Genomic DNA, 20,639 nt, shown 5'->3' with positions numbered 1-20,639 from the left:
GTGGACAGAGAAGTGATGGAAACAGAAGCTGGAGCCACTGCTGGAGCTGCGATACCCAGGGTGGACAGAGAAGTGATGGAAACAGAAGCTGGAGCCACTGTTGGAGCTGCGATACCCAGGGTGGACAGAGAAGTGATGGAAACAGAAGCTGGAGCCACTGCTGGAGCTGCGATACCCAGGGTGGACAGAGAAGTGATGGAAACAGAAGCTGGAGCCCCTGCTGGAGCTGCGATACCCAGGGTGGCCGACAAATCCTGGTGCACTTGTTTGAAGTGCGAAGTAATGCAGACAGAGGTGGAATATTACTGCTGCCACGAGTGGGATTTAGTTATGCCCCAGATACAAAACCTTTCCATAGATGAGGATGTTGGCGGCTGCGGGACGGCTGCTGCCTGCATCACAAATAACGGGGACTTCCCTGCACTCCTGAATGCAGGCGTCTGAGAACTGTTTTCCATGTTCCCAAGATCAGCTGGAAGAGGCGTCCCAGACCAGCTGGACCCGATGGCCAGTTGTCTGCAGAGTAAGTGTTGAGCACTGCCAAAGAACAGAAAGACTCGTGCGCACAGCTCGCGGTCAGAATGACGTGCGCACTGATACACAATGAGAGACAGTAGGGCCCAAGTGATAACGAGGAGTGACTTTTGCCGGCTTCGGTTTTTGTGATGAAATAAATCACTCTTTAGCACACGTACTGTTTTGGGAAGAAAAACGCGCTAATTTCTTGACCCCAGCAAACAAGCCGGACTACTTTTGCCTTGACCAACACTGGACAAAAACTCGGCTCACAGGACACTGTCGGGGGTAAGTCAGTTTGAGTGCACGACACTGGTTATGGTGATGCCATACAGATTCATGTCAAATATCCCGAACTATCCCTTTAAACCAGTTGCTCAATATTTTTGTTCAGTCTATTTTTCCTCATAAAATGAGACAGAACACCTGCAATGAAAACCTTAGAGTCGTAAAAGGCAGATCTGCATTTAATCTATAAACAGACAAAACTGAAAAAACTTGATAACCACATGAGCTAAAGTCAGATTCAGGCCGGGCGGCTGCTGACATCTTTAATAATAATGGATCAACCAGTCCTGGCTGCAGCCATGATAACTGGCTTACATTCTGAATCCAAAACGTTCATTCTTACAATAATTAATAAGGATAACTCTTTAACCCTGCCCCTTACCAAACAACAGATTTACCACGAATCATTTGTTTTTTAATAGGAAATGAGAAACACGTTCATTGTATGAAAACATTTTAATATTATAGCATGTAAAATAAATGTTAATGTCGATCATAATTGTGTATTTATCACCTGTTTTCATTTTACCTTCATGATCAATCTTTATTCCCTCGTATGAACATATATGTAACATTACATGTAAAAAAAAAAACATTAATTCAACCCTTTACCCTTTATTAAACCCAGCACATAACAACATCTCCTGTTTTTTCTAAATATGATAAATCAGAGCCTCTCAGACGTGTAAAATCCTACCAAAAGAGTTCATCTATACATCAGTAAAAGAAAAGGCACCATGTGAGTTCCATATGGGATCAGCTCTGTTTATGGTTTGCTGAAACATTTAAAGGTTAAATAAAGTTTTGTGAATATCCAGAGTACCTGTGAAAATATATTAAGACCAAATTGTCTTAGTTTATGTAATATATGCAGTCTTACGGACCTGAAACAAAAACAAATAATAATAATAAAGTGAAATCAACTTAAACTTGAACAGAATTCTTGTTGAGTACTAAATCGCTTTGTATGATGATCTTTTTTTTTTTTTAAAGTATTTTTTGGGGCTTTTTATGCCTTTAATGTTAGGACAGTGTGAGAGAGACAGGAAGCAGGGGGCAGAGAGAGGGGGAACAACACGCAGCACATGGCCACTCGGTGCGGGAGTCGAACCGGGGCCAGCTGCAGCGAGGACTGTAGCCTCTGTACATGGGGCGGCTGCTTAATCCCCTTCGCCACCGACTGCCCCGTATGATGATCTTTGAGAGCGCACAAGAGGTCGTCTCTGTAAGAAAAAAGAAGAAAATCTTCAGTTAAATGAAACTCAGAGGGAAAACACATCAGCACACATAGTTTGTTCGTGGAAACAAACACCTCTGAAAAACTCTCATGTAGATACTTAAGATGTTTTTACCTATTCATTGGACACATGCCATTTGGTCTAGATAAGACTGCATTGCTGATGTTATGGACTGAAAGCATGTACTTTATTATTAACATATGTAAAACCATTAAATGTGATCAGAGCATGCTCACTTAAGAGGGCTATTCCAATCCAGTGTGAAGAAACGCCATGAAAGCTTTTTTGAAGTATATATCAGCTTACAAACACTTTGTACATATATTTTTTAATTTTTTTACATTTATTACTTATTATTATATTTTTTGTTTTTATGGCACCAAACAGACCAGGCCAAATTCCTTGTGATGTAAAAAATGACTTGGCAATAAAACCTTTTCTGATTCTGATTCTATAAATGTATTTGGAAATATGTGTGCTTGCTCTGCACTACAGGATACATTAACACACATATTAATAACTGGCTGTGTAGGCTGAACTTCTCATGCATAAGTTCCAGATGAGCTTGACGTTGCCATGGTTACTGTACTTTTGATATCAGTGGCTGCACGTATGCATGAGGCTATGGTGCGCATACATCGGAATGAGTGAAATAAAGATCAGAAAGAATAATTTCATGAAATTAAGATTGTTTACGAGTCACAGAACTCGAGTCCAAGTCAAGTTTCGAGTCTTTGTTTGGGCAACTTAAGTACGATTCGAGTCCCCATCTCTGTATTACTTTGACTTTAAGTTATTTTTAGTGGACTTGTCCTTTAACTCTGACCTAATTTCAATATGGTCGCTGAAAAGGAATTTCTTGGGAGAATCCCCCCAGGGTGAAGATATTGTTGGGTGGACGGGGTTTCTTACCACACCGGATTGTGCAGCATCATTTATCACCATCAACGAAGGTCTTGTACGAAGACTCAGATTCAACAAACGTTCCTAACTTAACCTAAATTAAATAAATGAATGGGTTACCATTCAAGCAGTTTTCGTGTTGAAACTCACCGTATGAGTGCATTAAGATTTCCAATTTGAGGTTGGTGAAAAACGTAGCTCCGCCTCTTCCCCGTTGCCATGGTGACTCGTCAATAGGGACGGAGAGATGTGGAATAAGCCATCCGGTCTCTTGATGTAAATTTTTCTCAGCCACTCACTCATCTTTTCCTCGTCCATCCAGCCCTTCGGGTTAGCTTTGATGATGACGCCGGCCGGAAACTTTTCTTTTGGCAAAGTCTTCCTCGTAAAAATGACCATAGGTGGAAGTTTCTGGCAACTGAGAACTACAGTGAAGGATGACTTCTCGTTCCCTGTGGTGCGTATAGATACCGTTCTGGTCCCTGTTTTCTCCACAGTGCGGTTCACGGAGATATCAAAGGTGAGGGGAACCTCGTCCATGTTGGTGAGGTGCTCTGGCCGGATCTTCTTTTCAGAGATCTTGTTCTTACGCACGAAAAGTGGCTAGCTTTTCTCCGTAATCTTTTGGCAGTTGCTGTGCGGGTTCGTGTGCGGATAGAAAGATTACGTCTTTTCATGAAACGAAAGCACCAAGAAGGACCGCCTCGAAAGTCACTGATGTTCATGTCCGGTGCTAACGCTGTTGCCTTCAGTCGAATAGAGACTGTAGAGACGCTGCTCTATGTTCAATTTTGTCATCCAACTGTGGTCATCTCGCTTTGTTCCCGCGGAAACTCTGTGGTCTTCTTTACCTGGCGCAGGTCATCTTCTTGCTTCCTCCACTTCTGTACCATTGATTCATTCATATTGAATTCTCTCGCAGCTGCTCTATTCCCATGTTCTACTGCCTGACTGATAGCCTTTAGTTTGAAGTCTGCGTCGTAAGCGTGTCTCTTGACAGGTGCCATTTTTGGGTCCTTACACACACACACTGTAATATTACGGTGAAGTATTACTCCGCTACGCTCATGACTACTGTAGCCGTAATGCTGCGGTGCGGCTTTGTAGTTTACCAAAGTCTTACTGAAACATTTTGACAGAGCGCCGTGTACCACACAAAATCGCTTCGAGGTCAGTAAGTACAACAAGAATTAATCCATATATAAAGCGCTTCGGATTATAAGGCGCACTTTCGTTTTTTGAGAAAATTATAGGCTTTTAAGTACGCCTTATAGTGCGGAAAATACGGTAGTGTTTATGGCTAAAATTCATTCAATAGAAGAAGAAAAAAACATGGAAAGGTCCTAAAATTACCTCGTTGTCAAGACGGATTGATACAGAGGGGGACATCTGCAAAAAAAAAAAAATCATAAAGATGAGAAGTATTCAGAAAACATTTCCATCTGCCTCGTTTTGTCATTTTTAACATGTTCCTGACTGCTCTCTGAAAAGTTCTGGGTTAAAATACTGTCGAAATGTCTTTAATAATAAATAATAAAATATGTCTTTCTGCTATTTCATATTGTTTGTCTGTTTAAAGGAGGAACACTTTAGTGGTGTCTCATTTATGAAGGATTGGTCAATCATTTATCACCAGCTTTGCTCCAGTTGTTGCTGTGAATTTACTTCTGTATAATGCTGAAAGCTGTGAGTTTGACAACTGTTACAAAGTTTTATAGAAATAAATAATCGAGAATATTGAAGGAGCTGAATGTGTGTCTTGTCTTGCACACACAGCACCCAGTGGCTGAAATAAATCTCTGTCTATGTACCAGAGGTTTGGCCCAAAGGTCTGATGCAGACCTGGAATATACCCTGAATATGGTGACAGATTAAATGCTCTGAGTGTGTAGCTGAATGTTTGTCTTGTGGCTGAAAGGGATGCAGTGTCCCTCAGCGAGGCCGTAGAGAAAGGCATTAATTCTCAAGGATGTTCCAACAAACCATTCGGCTGAAAAAAGGAAAGCAGAGCCTGGTTCAGGCTGTGTTTGGCATGGGTGGAGACCTGATGAAATGAGGATATCATCGGGTGGTGGAAGGAGCACTTAGAGGATGTCCTCAATCTGGCCAACATGTAAAGAGATAGAATCTGAGGACTCCGAAGACTTACCTACTCGGCTGATTTGAAGCTGATTGACAAAAGGCAGAACACTTTAAATGGCTGAAAAATGGCAGAAGTGACAGCGAAGAGAAGCTGAAGGGTTAAAAACAACAGAAGGAGAAGAAGAAGGGAAATGCAAAACCAAAAGTGAAAAGAACATTGGGCCTCGTGCAAGAACATTTTCGTATTTTTATTCTAAATTTCTCTCACTTTTTTGGTACGAAGGTCTCGTACGAACACGCCACGTCAGATTCAACAAACGCTCTTAACTTCGGAAAAAGTGTGTAAACGACCTGCGTAAATGATGAATCACACTCGTGCGTATCTTAAGTACACGTGCACGAGGATAGTAGATTTGCATACTCCACGGCCTAAATGATACCATATAAGGCTCTGCTTCCTCTCTGCTGTGCCAGGAAGTGTTGAGTGTTGAGTCATGAGAATGGCATCAAGGTGCAAAAAGAACAACTTTACGGGCTCTGAGACTGAAGTTCTGCTTTCAGAGATCCAAAAAGGAAAATCTGTCATTTTTAGCAGTGTCAGCAGTGGAATTACGGCACCTGCTAAAGCCAAGAAATGGGAAGCAATTACGAGTGCTGTTAATACCATGTCAGCGAAATAAAAAAATAAATGGTTTGATATGAAAATGGCTTTAAAAAACGTCTCGCCATGGGCAGGCGATCGATGACTGCAACTAAAGCTGTGCAATCAGTTGTTGCCTCATCATGATGGCACTTTGATGGGTGGTCCATGAGAGGGGTCCTCTGGCATCACGCCTTCTGGTCTGCCTGGGCTGGTTCAGGTGGAGACCCTCGTTCATGGCAATATTGCGCCATTAACGAGGAATCGAGACACACCCACCCAGCTGCTCAGTGCGCTCCACGACAGCGCGGGTGTTTTGATGCGTATATGTGTGCAGTCTGTTGCTCCAATTATGATTGGCAGTCCAGCCACGGGATGAAAGTCCCTCTTAATTTGTACTTGTTGGACAGCGGTGTATGGGAATCTGATGTACCATGGGTGATAAACTGATGAGAGTTTTGATGACCAAGGGGAGCGCACGACTCACAGAGGACTGGGACACCCCCGATCTGTCTCCAATCTCCCTCTGAAAGGTTCCAGTGGCCAAAAATCCAAGGGTGGTGAGGACCTGGACGTGTGGTGGAATCGGGTTTGATCGGCGTGTTTCTCTCTGGAGTTGTGGCTCTAGCAAGCTGCATATTTGCAGCAGCACAGTCCTTGGCAATCTAAATCACGATCTCTGCCATTCGTCTGTCTACACAGTCTGAGCCTGACGCGCTAAGGCATCCAAAAGTAGAAGTCAGCCGCTGGTTACGCTTCCCGTTGACCTTGTTATATACAGATTCAAATTAACTTTCGATTAGTGCATATTTTAAGTCAAACAGAATCATTTCAGCATCATTGTTGGGTATAATGTATATTTATTTATGTTTTCTTGAAAGTAATTAAATATACAATCCATTAGTCAAGCAAACTTGATTTGAACAACAGCGGACTATTTTAGGAAACTCCTACGACAGCTCTGGATCACTCGTAAATTATGTTCGTACCTGAAAGAAAACGTAAAATACGAAAAGATTGGTGAATGCGCAAATTCTCTTAAATCACTCGTACGGACAATTTAAGAACAAATCTGTGCGTACCAACGGTTCTTGCATGAAACCCAATGTGTGGAAATGTAGCAAAAAGTTGTAAAAGGCCTGCAAGGTGTTTGTGAAAGGAGCTGGAGCTAGATTAAGGCAGAAAACTGGAGAGAAGATACAATGGGCTGGAATGAAATAGGTTGAAGTAATGAAGACACCTGAAGATGCCAAAGTAGCAAAAGAATCATTGAATTTTATTAGAAAAGCATTTGCTGGATTATTAATTAGCACAATATTCTATAAAGAAAGTCAAAGGTCTAATTACAGTTTTTCTCGATTGGTTTGGCTCATTTCTTGAAACTGAGATGACATTCTCAAAATGACATGGACAAATCCCCAAACTAACAGGCGGTGTCTCAGAACAGAATGGCATTTCTAATTGCTTTCATCACATTTCAAATGCTTTGTACATGTCTCAAGCACTTAGTACATCTTTGCAAATGGTTATGTACAAGTGGCCTACATTTAACACAATCAGCCTACATTTAGAACATTTCCCAAAAAAGTGCATCTTGCTGACCTATCCCAATTGGTTGGTTCTCAGTGTACTGGTTTTTCTCTCCAAAACATGTCAGCACAATTTTATTGTATAAGTCATCATCTGCAGAATAGTCTGCTCAATTGTCAAAATTCTTTAAGAAATTGGAATACAATACAGTACACATATTTTGGAACATTCCATACGTTCATGACAATCAGGTGAGTAGGTACATACAATACTGAGAAGCTCCTCCGTTTCCTTGACCGTTTAGATTTAGATTTAGTTCTAGAGAACGAGAGGGGTCTTGAAGGGCTCCACCTACCCCAATTTGTTTTTGTGTGGGACAACGTCAGTTTTCACCGTGGCCAACGCATCAGGGCATGGTTCGAGACGCATTCAAGGATGCATAATGTCCCACTTCCTCCCTACTCTCCATTCCTTAACCCTATTGAGGAATTTTTCTCTGCTTGGAGATGGAGAGTGTATGAGCATCATGCTCAGAACCAGAGGTCCCTCCTCAATGCGATGGATGCTGCCTGTGAGGATATCACAGGCGATCAGTGTAGAGGATGACTAAGGCATTCAAAGGCGCTTCTTCCCACGGTGCATTGCTAGAGAAGACATCAGATTCGATGTTGACGAGAATTTATGGCCAAACAGACTGCAGCGGATGGATGGCCCAGAAGATGAGGAGGGTGACCAGGACCAAGAGGGAGGTGACACAGAGTAGTCAGAATATTACTGTATTTCATTTGTGATGCTTGACTGTTTTTTTTTTTTTTTTACTGTAACATAGGCTACTGTAATGTATTTTGGTTTTGGTTCTTGTAGGTTTTTGTATTTTGTATACATAGGCCTATATTGTATACCTTTTCCTTTGTAGTTTTTTTCTTTCCTACCTACAGTAATGTGTAAAAATGTACTTGTGAATAAAAATAGTTACAATTTCCTCAGCAGAATGAGTGCAGTGTGTGTGGTGTGAAAATTGTATTCCTTTAGCTAGACCTTTTCCATAAAGACAAAACATCTAATCATTTTGACTTGCAGTGCTTACACAATGCCAAAGGGGCAATGCATTTTGGAAGCACTGATGATTTGTGTGAGAAAGGAATTTAGTTTTGACACATGGGTAAACTATTTTTGGAGCAATATGAGCATGTGATGAGGATCCATGTAGTTGTGCTGCACCGTCCAGTTTATTTTGACAGGAAGACAAAATGAATGAAAATGTGCCAAAGCAATTGAGAAGGATCTATGCCATTTTTATGGTACTGACTATTTATGTGGGACAGGGACTTCATTTTGAAGCAAGAATGAACGTTTTGGGAGACACATGACATTTTGCTGGTTATCTCAAGTGTTGCGAAGAACTCCAAGTCTGTTTGGCCAAGTGATCCTATAGTTATAGGAAAGTCATCTCAGTTTCAAGAAATGAGCCAAACCAATCGAGAAAGACTGTAATGATAGTTAAAATGGCTGCAATGTAATATGTAGCAGAGGAGTGGAAGAGAGATGTCCTTAGTGAGAGCAATGTAGTAGTAAACAGGTGCGCTTAACGAGCTCACACCCAGCAGAACTGCAGGGGAAGGAGCAGAAATGACTGAAGCACAATACTCTATACTATGACCTGTGAGAAAAGTTGAAGAGGCAGGAAAATAATTGGAAGGCCGTCAGAAGCAGAAGGCTTAGAGGAACGCGGCAATGTAGTTTTTTTTTTAATATCAATTGAGTGGAAGATTTTTAAATGGCAGCAGGTTGAACACACTTGAAGCTGTGTTTTGAGTACTACCAAGCTTAACATTGGAGTTAGTGAGAGAATTGGTCAGAATTTGAGAGATTGTTCTATCTTAAAGGCTTGTTTTGTCTAGTCTTGTCTTGTTTTGTCGTGTTGTGTCTTATTTTGTTGTGTTGTGTCTTTAGTCGTGTTGTGTCTTTAGTCGTGTTGTGTCTTGTTTTGTTGTGTTGTGTCTTTAGTCGTGTTGTGTCTTGTTTTGTCGTGTTGTGTCTTTAGTCGTGTTGTGTCTTGTTTAGTCGTGTTGTGTCTTTAGTCGTGTTGTGTCTTGTTTTGTCGTGTTGTGTCTTTAGTCGTGTTGTGTCTTGTTTAGTCATGTTGTGTCTTTAGTCGTGTTGTGTCTTTAGTCGTGTTGTGTCTTATTTGGTCGTGTTGTGTCTTTAGTCGTGTTGTGTCTTGTTTAGTCGTGTTTTGTCGTGTTGTGTCTTATTTTGTTGTGTTGTGTCTTTAGTCGTGTTGTGTCTTGTTTTGTCGTGTTGTGTCTTTAGTCGTGTTGTGTCTTGTTTAGTCGTGTTGTGTCTTTAGTCGTGTTGTGTCTTTAGTCGTGTTGTGTCTTATTTGGTCGTGTTGTGTCTTTAGTCGTGTTGTGTCTTGTTTAGTCGTGTTTTGTCGTGTTGTGTCTTATTTTGTTGTGTTGTGTCTTTAGTCGTGTTGTGTCTTGTTTTGTCGTGTTGTGTCTTTAGTCGTGTTGTGTCTTGTTTTGTCGTGTTGTGTCTTTAGTCGTGTTGTGTCTTGTTTTGTCGTGTTGTGTCTTTAGTCGTGTTGTGTCTTGTTTAGTCGTGTTGTGTCTTTAGTCGTGTTGTGTCTTGTTTTGTCGTGTTGTGTCTTTAGTCGTGTTGTGTCTTGTTTAGTCGTGTTGTGTCTTTAGTCGTGTTGTGTCTTTAGTCGTGTTGTGTCTTATTTGGTCGTGTTGTGTCTTTAGTCGTGTTGTGTCTTGTTTAGTCGTGTTTTGTCGTGTTGTGTCTTATTTTGTTGTGTTGTGTCTTTAGTCGTGTTGTGTCTTGTTTTGTCGTGTTGTGTCTTTAGTCGTGTTGTGTCTTGTTTTGTCGTGTTGTGTCTTTAGTCGTGTTTTGTCGTGTTGTGTCTTATTTTGTTGTGTTGTGTCTTTAGTCGTGTTGTGTCTTGTTTTGTCGTGTTGTGTCTTATTTTGTCGTGTTGTGTCTTATTTTGTCGTGTTGTGTCTTTAGTCGTGTTGTGTCTTGTTTTGTCGTGTTGTGTCTTATTTTGTCGTGTTGTGTCTTTAGTCGTGTTGTGTCTTGTTTAGTCGTGTTGTGTCTTTAGTCGTGTTGTGTCTTATTTTGTCGTGTTGTGTCTTATTTTGTTGTGTTGTGTCTTTAGTCGTGTTGTGTCTTGTTTTGTCGTGTTGTGTCTTGTTTTGTCGTGTTGTGTCTTATTTTGTTGTGTTGTGTCTTTAGTCGTGTTGTGTCTTGTTTTGTCGTGTTGTGTCTTATTTTGTCGTGTTGTGTCTTATTTTGTCGTGTTGTGTCTTTAGTCGTGTTGTGTCTTGTTTTGTCGTGTTGTGTCTTATTTTGTCGTGTTGTGTCTTTAGTCGTGTTGTGTCTTGTTTAGTCGTGTTGTGTCTTTAGTCGTGTTGTGTCTTATTTTGTCGTGTTGTGTCTTATTTTGTTGTGTTGTGTCTTTAGTCGTGTTGTGTCTTGTTTTGTCGTGTTGTGTCTTATTTTGTCGTGTTGTGTCTTTAGTCGTGTTGTGTCTTGTTTAGTCGTGTTGTGTCTTTAGTCGTGTTGTGTCTTTAGTCGTGTTGTGTCTTATTTGGTCGTGTTGTGTCTTTAGTTGTGTTGTGTCTTGTTTAGTCGTGTTTTGTCGTGTTGTGTCTTTGGTTGTGTCTTATTTTGTCGTGTTGTCTCTTTAGTCGTGTTGTGTCTTGTTTTGTCGTGTTCTGTCTTTAGTCGTGTTGTGTCTTGTTTAGTCGTGATGTGTCTTTAGTCGTGTTGTGTCGTAGTTAGTCGTGTTTTGTCGTGTTAGGGCTTTAGTTGTGTCTTGTTTTGTCGTTGTGTCTTGTTTAGTCGTTGTGTCTTGTTTTGTCGTTGTCTCTTGTTTTGTCGTGTTGTGTCTTGTTTTGTCGTATTGTCTTTTGTTTTGTCGTGTTGTGTCTTGTTTTGTCGTGTTGTGTGTCTTATTTTGTTGTGTTGTGTCTTTAGTCGTGTTGTGTCTTTAGTCGTGTTGTGTCTTGTTTTGTCGTGTTGTGTCTTTAGTCGTGTTGTGTCTTGTTTTGTCGTGTTGTGTCTTTAGTCGTGTTGTGTCTTTAGTCGTGTTGTGTCTTATTTGGTCGTGTTGTGTCTTTAGTCGTGTTGTGTCTTGTTTAGTCATGTTTTGTCGTGTTGTGTCTTTAGTTGTGTCTTGTTTTGTCGTTGTGTCTTGTTTTGTCGTGTTGTGTCTTATTTTGTCGTGTTGTGTCTTTAGTCGTGTTGTGTCTTGTTTAGTCGTGTTTTGTCGTGTTGTGTCTTATTTTGTTGTGTTGTGTCTTTAGTCGTGTTGTGTCTTGTTTTGTCGTGTTGTGTCTTATTTTGTCGTGTTGTGTCTTATTTTGTCGTGTTGTGTCTTTAGTCGTGTTGTGTCTTGTTTTGTCGTGTTGTGTCTTATTTTGTCGTGTTGTGTCTTTAGTCGTGTTGTGTCTTGTTTAGTCGTGTTGTGTCTTTAGTCGTGTTGTGTCTTATTTTGTCGTGTTGTGTCTTATTTTGTTGTGTTGTGTCTTTAGTCGTGTTGTGTCTTGTTTTGTCGTGTTGTGTCTTGTTTTGTCGTGTTGTGTCTTATTTTGTTGTGTTGTGTCTTTAGTCGTGTTGTGTCTTGTTTTGTCGTGTTGTGTCTTATTTTGTCGTGTTGTGTCTTTAGTCGTGTTGTGTCTTGTTTAGTCGTGTTGTGTCTTTAGTCGTGTTGTGTCTTATTTTGTCGTGTTGTGTCTTATTTTGTTGTGTTGTGTCTTTAGTCGTGTTGTGTCTTGTTTTGTCGTGTTGTGTCTTATTTTGTCGTGTTGTGTCTTTAGTCGTGTTGTGTCTTGTTTAGTCGTGTTGTGTCTTTAGTCGTGTTGTGTCTTTAGTCGTGTTGTGTCTTATTTGGTCGTGTTGTGTCTTTAGTTGTGTTGTGTCTTGTTTAGTCGTGTTTTGTCGTGTTGTGTCTTTGGTTGTGTCTTATTTTGTCGTGTTGTCTCTTTAGTCGTGTTGTGTCTTGTTTTGTCGTGTTCTGTCTTTAGTCGTGTTGTGTCTTGTTTAGTCGTGATGTGTCTTTAGTCGTGTTGTGTCGTAGTTAGTCGTGTTTTGTCGTGTTAGGGCTTTAGTTGTGTCTTGTTTTGTCGTTGTGTCTTGTTTAGTCGTTGTGTCTTGTTTTGTCGTTGTCTCTTGTTTTGTCGTGTTGTGTCTTGTTTTGTCGTATTGTCTTTTGTTTTGTCGTGTTGTGTCTTGTTTTGTCGTGTTGTGTGTCTTATTTTGTTGTGTTGTGTCTTTAGTCGTGTTGTGTCTTTAGTCGTGTTGTGTCTTGTTTTGTCGTGTTGTGTCTTTAGTCGTGTTGTGTCTTGTTTTGTCGTGTTGTGTCTTTAGTCGTGTTGTGTCTTTAGTCGTGTTGTGTCTTATTTGGTCGTGTTGTGTCTTTAGTCGTGTTGTGTCTTGTTTAGTCATGTTTTGTCGTGTTGTGTCTTTAGTTGTGTCTTGTTTTGTCGTTGTGTCTTGTTTTGTCGTGTTGTGTCTTATTTTGTCGTGTTGTCTCTTTAGTCGTGTTGTGTCTTGTTTTGTCGTGTTCTGTCTTTAGTCGTGTTGTGTCTTGTTTTGTCGTGTTGTGTCTTTAGTCGTGTTGTGTCTTGTTTTGTCGTGTTGTGTCTTGTTTAGTCATGATGTGTCTTTAGTCGCGTTGTGTCTTGTTTAGTCGTTGTGTCTTGTTTTGTCGTTGTCTCTTGTTTTGTCGTGTTGTGTCTTGTTTTGTCGTATTGTCTTTTGTTTTGTCGTGTTGTGTGTCTTATTTTGTCGTGTTGTGTCTTTAGTCGTGTTGTGTCTTGTTTTGTCGTGTTGTGTCTTTAGTCGTGTTGTGTCTTGTTTAGTCGTGTTTAGTCGTGTTGTGTCTTGTTTAGTCGTGTTGTGTCTTGTTTAGTTGTGTTGTGTCTTGTTTAGTCGTGTTGTGTCTTGTTTAGTCGTGTTGTGTCTTGTTTTGTCGTGTTGTGTCTTGTTTTGTCGTGTTGTGTCTTTAGTTGTGTCTTGTTTTGTCATTGTGTCTTGTTTTGTCGTGTTGTGTCTTATTTTGTCGTGTTGTGTCTTTATTCATGTTGTGTCTTGTTTTGTCGTGTTGTGTCTTTAGTCGTGTTGTGTCTTTAGTCGTGTTGTGTTTTATTTGGTCGTGTTGTGTCTTTAGTCGTGTTGTGTCTTGTTTAGTCGTGTTTTGTCGTGTTGTGTCTTTAGTTGTGTCTTGTTTTGTCGTTGTGTCTTGTTTTGTCGTGTTGTGTCTTTAGTCGTGTTGTCTCTTTAGTCGTGTTGTGTCTTGTTTTGTCGTGTTCTGTCTTTAGTCGTGTTGTGTCTTGTTTAGTCGTGATGTGTCTTTAGTCGTGTTGTGTCGTAGTTAGTCGTGTTTTGTCGTGTTATGGCTTTAGTTGTCTTGTTTTGTCGTTGTGTCTTGTTTAGTCGTTGTGTCTTGTTTTGTCGTTGTCTCTTGTTTTGTCGTGTTGTGTCTTGTTTTGTCGTATTGTCTTTTAATTGTCGTGTTGTGTCTTGTTTTGTTGTGTTGTGTGTCTTATTTTGTCGTGTTGTGTCTTTAGTCGTGTTGCGTCTTTAGTCGTGTTGTGTCTTTAGTCGTGTTGTGTCTTGTTTTGTCGTGTTGTGTCTTTAGTCGTGTTGTGTCTTGTTTTGTCGTGTTGTGTCTTTAGTCGTGTTGTGTCTTGTTTTGTCGTGTTGTGTCTTTAGTCGTGTTGTGTCTTTAGTCGTGTTGTGTCTTATTTGGTCGTGTTGTGTCTTTAGTCGTGTTGTGTCTTGTTTAGTCGTGTTTTGTCGTGTTGTGTCTTTAGTTGTGTCTTGTTTTGTCGTTGTGTCTTGTTTTGTCGTGTTGTGTCTTTAGTCGTGTTGTGTCTTTAGTCGTGTTGTGTCTTGTTTTGTCGTGTTGTGTCTTTAGTCGTGTTGTGTCTTGTTTTGTCGTGTTGTGTCTTTAGTCGTGTTGTGTCTTATTTGGTCGTGTTGTGTCTTTAGTCGTGTTGTGTCTTGTTTAGTCGTGTTTTGTCGTGTTGTGTCTTTAGTTGTGTCTTGTTTTGTCGTTGTGTCTTGTTTTGTCGTGTTGTGTCTTTAGTTGTGTCTTGTTTTGTCATTGTGTCTTGTTTTGTCGTGTTGTGTCTTTATTCATGTTGTGTCTTGTTTTGTCGTGTTGTGTCTTTAGTCGTGTTGTGTCTTATTTGGTCGTGTTGTGTGTTTAGTCGTGTTGTGTCTTGTTTAGTCGTGTTTTGTCGTGTTGTGTCTTTAGTTGTGTTTTGTCGTGTTGTGTCTTGTTTTGTCGTGTTGTCTTCTTTTGTTGTGTTTTGTCGTGTTGTCGTTGTGTCTTGTTTTGTTGTGTTTTGTCGTGTTGTGTCTTGTTTTGTTGTGTTTTGTCGTTTTGTCGTGTTGTGTCTTGTTTTGTTGTGTTTTGTCGTGTTGTCTTGTTGTCTTGTTTTGTCGTGTTGTGTCTTTAGTCGTGTTGTGTCTTGTTTAGTCGTGTTGTGTCTTTAATCGTGTTGTCTTATTTTGTCGTGTTGTGTCTTTAGTCGTGTTGTGTCTTGTTTTGTCGTGTTGTGTTTTGTTTTGTCGTGTTGTCGTGTTTGTCGTGTTTGTCGTGTTTGTCTTGTTTTGTGTCATGTCGTGTTGTGTCTTGTTTTGTTGTTTTTTCGTGTTTTGTCTGGTTTTGTTTTTTGTGTCTTGTTTTGTCGTGTTGTGTCTTGTTTTGTTGTGTTGTGTTTTGTCGTGTTGTGTCTTGATTTGTCGTGTTGTCTTGTTTTGTCGTGTTGTGTCTTGTTTTGTCGTGTTGTGTCTTGTTTTGTCGTTGTGTCTTGTTTTGTCGTGTTGTCTTTTTTGTCGTTGTGTCTTCTTTTTTGGTGTTTTGTCGTGTTGTGTCTTGTTTTGTCGTGTTGTGTCTTGTTTTGTCGTGTTGTCTTGTTTTGTTGTGTTGTCTTGTTTTGTCGTGTTGTTTGTTTTGTCGTGTTGTCTTGTTTTGTCGTGTTGTCTTGTTTTGTCTTGTTGTGTCTTGTTTTGTCGTGTCTTGTTTTGTCGTGCTGTGTCTTGTTTTGTTGTGTTTTTTTGTCGTGTTGTGTCTTGTTTTGTTTTGTCGTGATGTCTTGTTTTGTCTAGTCTTGTTTTGTTTAGTCGTGTTGTGTTGTGTTGTGTCTTGTTTTGTCTAGTCTTGTTTTGTTTTGTCGTGTTGTGTCTTGTTTAGTCGTGTTGTGTCTTGTTTTGTTTTGTCGTTTTGTCTAGTCTTGTTTTGTCTAGTCTTGTTTTGTTTTGTCGTTTTGTCTAGTCTTGTTTTGTGTAGTCGTGTTGTGTCTTGTTTTTTCTAGTCTTGTTTTGTTTTGTCGTGTTGTGTTGTTTTGTCTAGTCTTGTTTTGTTGTTTCTTGTTTAGTTGTGTCTTGTTTTGTCTAGTCTTGTTTTGTTGTTTTTTGTTTAGTTGTGTCTTGTTTTGTCTAGTCTTGTTTTGTTTTGTCGTGTTGTGTCTTGTTTTGTTGTGTTTTGTCGTGTTGTGTCTTATTTTGTTGTGTTTTGTCATGTTGTCTTGTTTTGTTTAGTCGTGTTGTGTTGTCTTGTTTTGTCTAGTCTTGTTTTGTTGTTTCTTGTTTAGTTGTGTCTTGTTTTGTCTCGTCTTGTTTTGTTTTGTTGTGTCGTGTTGTGTCTTGTTTTGTCGTGTTTTGTCTTGTTTTGTCGTGTTGTCTTTTTTTGTCGTGTTGTGTCTTGTTTTGTCGTGTTGTGTCTTGTTTTGTCGTCTTGTCTTGTTTTGTCGTTGTGTCTTGTTTTGTTGTGTTTTGTCGTGTTGTGTGTTGTTTTGTCTAGTCTTGTTTTGTCGTGTTGTGTCTTGTTTTTTCTAGTCTTGTTTTGTTTTGTTGTGTCTTGTTCTGTCTTGTTTTGTTTAGTCGTGTTGTGTCTTGTTTTGTCAAGTCTTGTTTTTTTTTGTCGTTTTGTCTAGTCTTGTTTTGTTTAGTCGTGTTTCGTCTTGTTTAGTCTAGTCCTGTTTTGTCGTGTTGCGTCTTGTTTTGTCTTGTTTTTTTTTTGTCGTTTTGTCTTGTTTTTTTTTTGTCGTTTTGTCTAGTCTTGTTTTGTTTAGTCGTGTTGTGTCTTGTTTAGTCTAGTCCTGTTTTGTCGTGTTGTGTCTTGTTTTGTCTAGTCTTGTTTTGTTTTGTTTTGTCGTGTTGTTTCGTCTAGTCTTGTTTTGTTTTTTCGTGATGTCTTGTTTGTTTCTAGTCTTGTTTTGTCGTATTGTGTCTTGTTTTGTATAGTCTTGTTTTTTTCTAGTCTTGTTTTGTCGTGTTGGGTCTTGTTTTGTCTAGTTTTGGTTTTTTTTGTCGTTTTGTCTAGTCTTGTTTTGTTTAGTCGTGTTGTGTCTTGTTTAGTCTAGTCCTGTTTTGTTTTGTCGTGTTGTTTTGTCTAGTCTTGTTTTGTTTTTTCGTGATGTCTTGTTTCTTTCTAGTCTTGTTTTGTCGTATTGTGTCTTGTTTTGTATAGTCTTGTTTTTTTCTAGTCTTGTTTTGTCGTGTTGGGTCTTGTTTTGTCTAGTTTTGTTTTGTTTTGCCGTGTTGTCTTGTTTTGTCTCATCTTGTTTTGTTTAGTCATGTTGTGTTGTGTCTTGTTTTGTCTAGTCTTGTTTTGTTGTTTCTTGTTTAGTTGTGTCTTGTTTTGTCTAGTCTTGTTTTGTTGTTTCTTGTTTAGTTGTGTCTTGTTTTGTCTAGTCTTGTTTTGTTTTGTTGTTTCTTGTTTAGTCTAGTCTTGTTTTGTTTTGTTGTGTTGTGTCTTGTTTTGTCTAGCCTTGTTTTGTCTAGTCTTGTTTTGTTGTTTCTTGTTTAGTTGTGTCTTGTTTTGTCTAGTCTTGTTTTGTTTTGTTGTTTCTTGTTTAGTCTAGTCTTGTTTTGTTTTGTTGTGTTGTGTCTTGTTTTGTCTAGCCTTGTTTTGTTTTGTTTTGTTGTCTTGTTTAGTCTAGTCTTGTTTTTTCGTGTTGTGTCTTGTTTTGTCTAGCCTTGTTTTGTTGTGTTGTGTCTTATTTTGTCTAGTCTTGTTTTGTCGTGTTGTCTTGTTTAGTCTAGTCTTGTTTTTTCGTGTTGTGTCTTGTTTTGTCTAGCCTTGTTTTGTCGTGTTGTGTCTTGTTTTGTCTAATCTTGTTTTGTTTAGTCTTGTTGTGCTATGTTTTGTCGTGTTGTGTCTTGTTTTGTCTTGTTTTGTTTAGTCGTGTTGTGTTGTTTTGTCTAGTCTTTTTTTGTTTTGTCGTGTTGTGTCTTGTCTTGTTTTGTTTAGTCGTGTTGTGTTGTTTTGTCTAGTCTTTTTTTGTTTTGTCGTGTTGTGTCTTGTCTTGTTTTGTCTAGTTTTGTTTTGTCGTGTTGTGTCTTGTCAAGTCAATTCAAGTCTTGTCTTTCGTTTCCATGTTTAGTTTTTTCACAGTTTAATTTTGTAATCCGGCTCCGCGCCTTTTGTTTTGAAAAATAAATTAAGATTGTTATTGGATATCTGCATATCTGCAGTGAAACCCAGTCCTCTGGACTACAACAAGACAAGCTGAACGCCTTCTATACTCGTTTTGAGAAGGCCAGTAAACCCCCTGTAGTAGAACTACTGTTGTGGAGAAAAAGGAGTTGGACGCGCCGTGGTCAGCCTCTTATGGGGAATTTATTGAACAAACCATCACAGGACATGTGCATTTCAGAATGTCCGGAAATTCCCTTTGACCTCAGTTTGTGCCAAGCCTTTATACTGTTCTGTATCATTCAATGCGTACGTGGCTCAAACCCAATCTCTCTAAGGCACCTGGCTTTCGCCATTATCGTAAACAAAGCTCATTCTAACCTTAAACAATCTTCGTCATCCGGACAACAAGCGGAAACTGTGTTATTAAGACAAGTGTCACGGCTTTGCTCTCCCACACTACCTGATGACCGTGACAGCAGTATGCCTACTCTGTCTGTAGCGGAGGTGAGGCAGTGCCTCAAAAAGGCCAACTCTCGCAAGGCCCCGGGCCCCGATGGCATTTCAGGTAGGGCCCTCAGGGGGTGTGCTGACCAGCTTGCAGGGGTCTTCAGTGATATCTCCAACCTCTCCCTCAGCCTATCCGTACTCCCCACCACCATCTTCTCTGTGCTTAAGAACACTAAAGCCTGGGGCGGTCGGTGGGAAAGAGGGAGAGTTCTGTAGGAATGTGTGGAAGAAGCTACAGGACAGATACGTGAAGGCAAAAAAGAGGGCAGAGACTCCAAGTGGTGATGCCGGGGGCTTCAGACCTTCACCTCTTTTAACTGAATTTAAAAAATAAAATTATCCAGATACCGCAGCAGCATCATAGATGACAGTGTTCCTGCTCTTCATTGTTTTCTTCTCGACGTGGTTGTAGAGTAGCAGTAACCTTCACGTAGCAGCGACACCTCCGTGAAGGAGAAAATTACAACGACTGGCGCATCAACTCGCGCCACCATATATGGCGGGCACAAAATCATGACGTCATCAACACCGCTCGCGCTAGCAGACGCGGCAACAATGCTAGAGCCTTTACTGGCATGGAGTTTTAGATCTCCTGAGCTCCACCACCAGCTCTTTGGTCTTGGTGATGTTCAGGAGCAAACAGTTATTTTTGGTCCAGCCATTGAAGGACTCCACAAGGTCCAAATATACGTGTGTGTTACGTTAAAATATGGGTTAATCTTTCATTTCACAGGTTACTTATATTGGCCCAGAACCAATGTTTATTGCTTGTGTTCTGCTGTGACAGACTTATCGCTACATAGCTGAGCAAGACCCGACGTGCACTAAGAATCTCTGTTCACAACAAGCGGCCAACGAGGTGCCGTTTGCATTTGTTATTTGTTTTGTTTCTGTTTACACAACGCAACATTTTATTTACTTCATGCATAGTTAATTGTGCGCTGACATATTTGTACCACTGTACTAACAGTTCTAACAACATGCAGAATGAAAGACGAAGTAAATGCCAGTTAGAGACGACCCAATCCAATGAAGAGCTACATACCTGAAAATTTGGTTGATCTGCTGCAGCAGGGTTCTGACCTTAATGGAAAAAAGAAGAATATTCAGGATGTGAACCTGTGGAATATTTAAAGGTGCAGGTGCGGTAATTATAAAGCTGTAACATCTGAGCAGAATGAAGCTGGTGAGTGTTGGTTATTCACCTGGAGGTCCTGTTCTTTTAATCAGTTCCTCAGCAACATGGAAACATTCCCTCAACCGTCCAGCTTCAAATTTGTTTTTAATATTTTCAAGCAGCTCATCTTTTGCTTTTGATCTCAGAAACTCATCCAACACACTTTCCTCTTCTTCCACAATCAGTTTATCATACAGAATTCTTTTATCACAGAAATTTTCTGAGCAACATTTCTTCAAGCAAGGTGATGAGATCACGTTTGCAAAGACGAGGATTCCCAAGATTATACCAAAGCCAATCCCCTAAAAACAGATCAGAGGTACATGTTTAATCACAGTGTTACTCTGCTCATTCAGTGATGTCGCAGTGATGCAGACTAACCAGTTAGAATAAATACTAATTATAACCAAAGAGTTCAAACAGTTTAACACTCACTCTGGATGTATTTTTCAGTTCTGCGATGATCAGTTGTTCCTCAGCTGTGATGTCTGTTTTGCAGGGTAACCGTGGGTGAGCAGTGTAATTATTATAACAGCAGACATACCAGTCTCCATCAATGTACACAGAGACGACCCACAGCAAACCAACAAGAACTTCTTTGACAATTCTGGCAATTATTCCGCAAAACTGCCATCTGCAGCATGAAGCCTGCTGTTCATTCTGCTGCTGTCCTCCTCCATATTTACACCTATATATGCAGCTCCAAAAAACCCTATCTGTCCAGAGCATCAAGAGAAATATGACAAAAAATGGCAGCAACATGTAGAGATTACAGGCCAAATTAACTGATTCACAGGTGCATGAAACATCCCTCTCAAGCAGAACGTTGTAGGTGAAACTCACAACGATGGTGACAAAGACGCTGACTTTCTCGAAAGGAAAATTTGCCAGGAAGCTCTTCATCTTTGGTGGACAGTTAGTATCTGCTGAAAGCTGAGACTTCAAAATGATTTCCTGTTTTTGAAGAAGAGAACTTTTATATTCTCATGGGAGCCACACCTGCTGCTCCACCTCCATCAGTGAGATTAAAGTCAGAGGGCGGTGTTTCTGGGCAGCAAAGTTACTCTAACTCTCTGTTAACGCTGACATATGAGTCCTGAAGAAGATGACAGAAGCTGTGCTTATTGGTTAAACACAAACACAGATCACACTGAACAGCTTTAGTTTTTCTAAAGGGTGGCAACTCTGAAAAACAGAACAAACAGTTTCTGTTAAACAGGCACAGCCTCACTGGTTGCAACACTTTCACTTTCACTTTCTCCTTTTTTTTATAGTAATACATTACATTACGGACATTTTGCAGACACGTTTATCCAA

The 20,639-nt window shown here is 40.1% G+C and overlaps 1 long non-coding RNA gene across 1 annotated transcript; it reads right to left on the bottom strand.

Moving 5' to 3' along the window:
• Nucleotides 1-1,241: 1,241 nt before the first annotated feature.
• Nucleotides 1,242-20,279, bottom strand: LOC142390466 (uncharacterized). The gene is made up of 5 exons (XR_012770481.1): nucleotides 19,758-20,279; nucleotides 19,351-19,624; nucleotides 19,191-19,228; nucleotides 4,299-4,334; nucleotides 1,242-2,027 (listed from the first exon to the last, which is right to left on the bottom strand). It is a non-coding gene; the product is annotated as an uncharacterized LOC142390466 (long non-coding RNA).
• Nucleotides 20,280-20,639: the final 360 nt, after the last annotated feature.

Source organism: Odontesthes bonariensis, chromosome 10, assembly GCF_027942865.1.
Source record: "Odontesthes bonariensis isolate fOdoBon6 chromosome 10, fOdoBon6.hap1, whole genome shotgun sequence".
NCBI classification, from domain to species: Eukaryota; Metazoa; Chordata; class Actinopteri; order Atheriniformes; family Atherinopsidae; genus Odontesthes; species Odontesthes bonariensis.
Note: the sequence above shows the minus strand (reverse complement) of the source record. Positions and strands in the feature narration are given on the sequence as shown.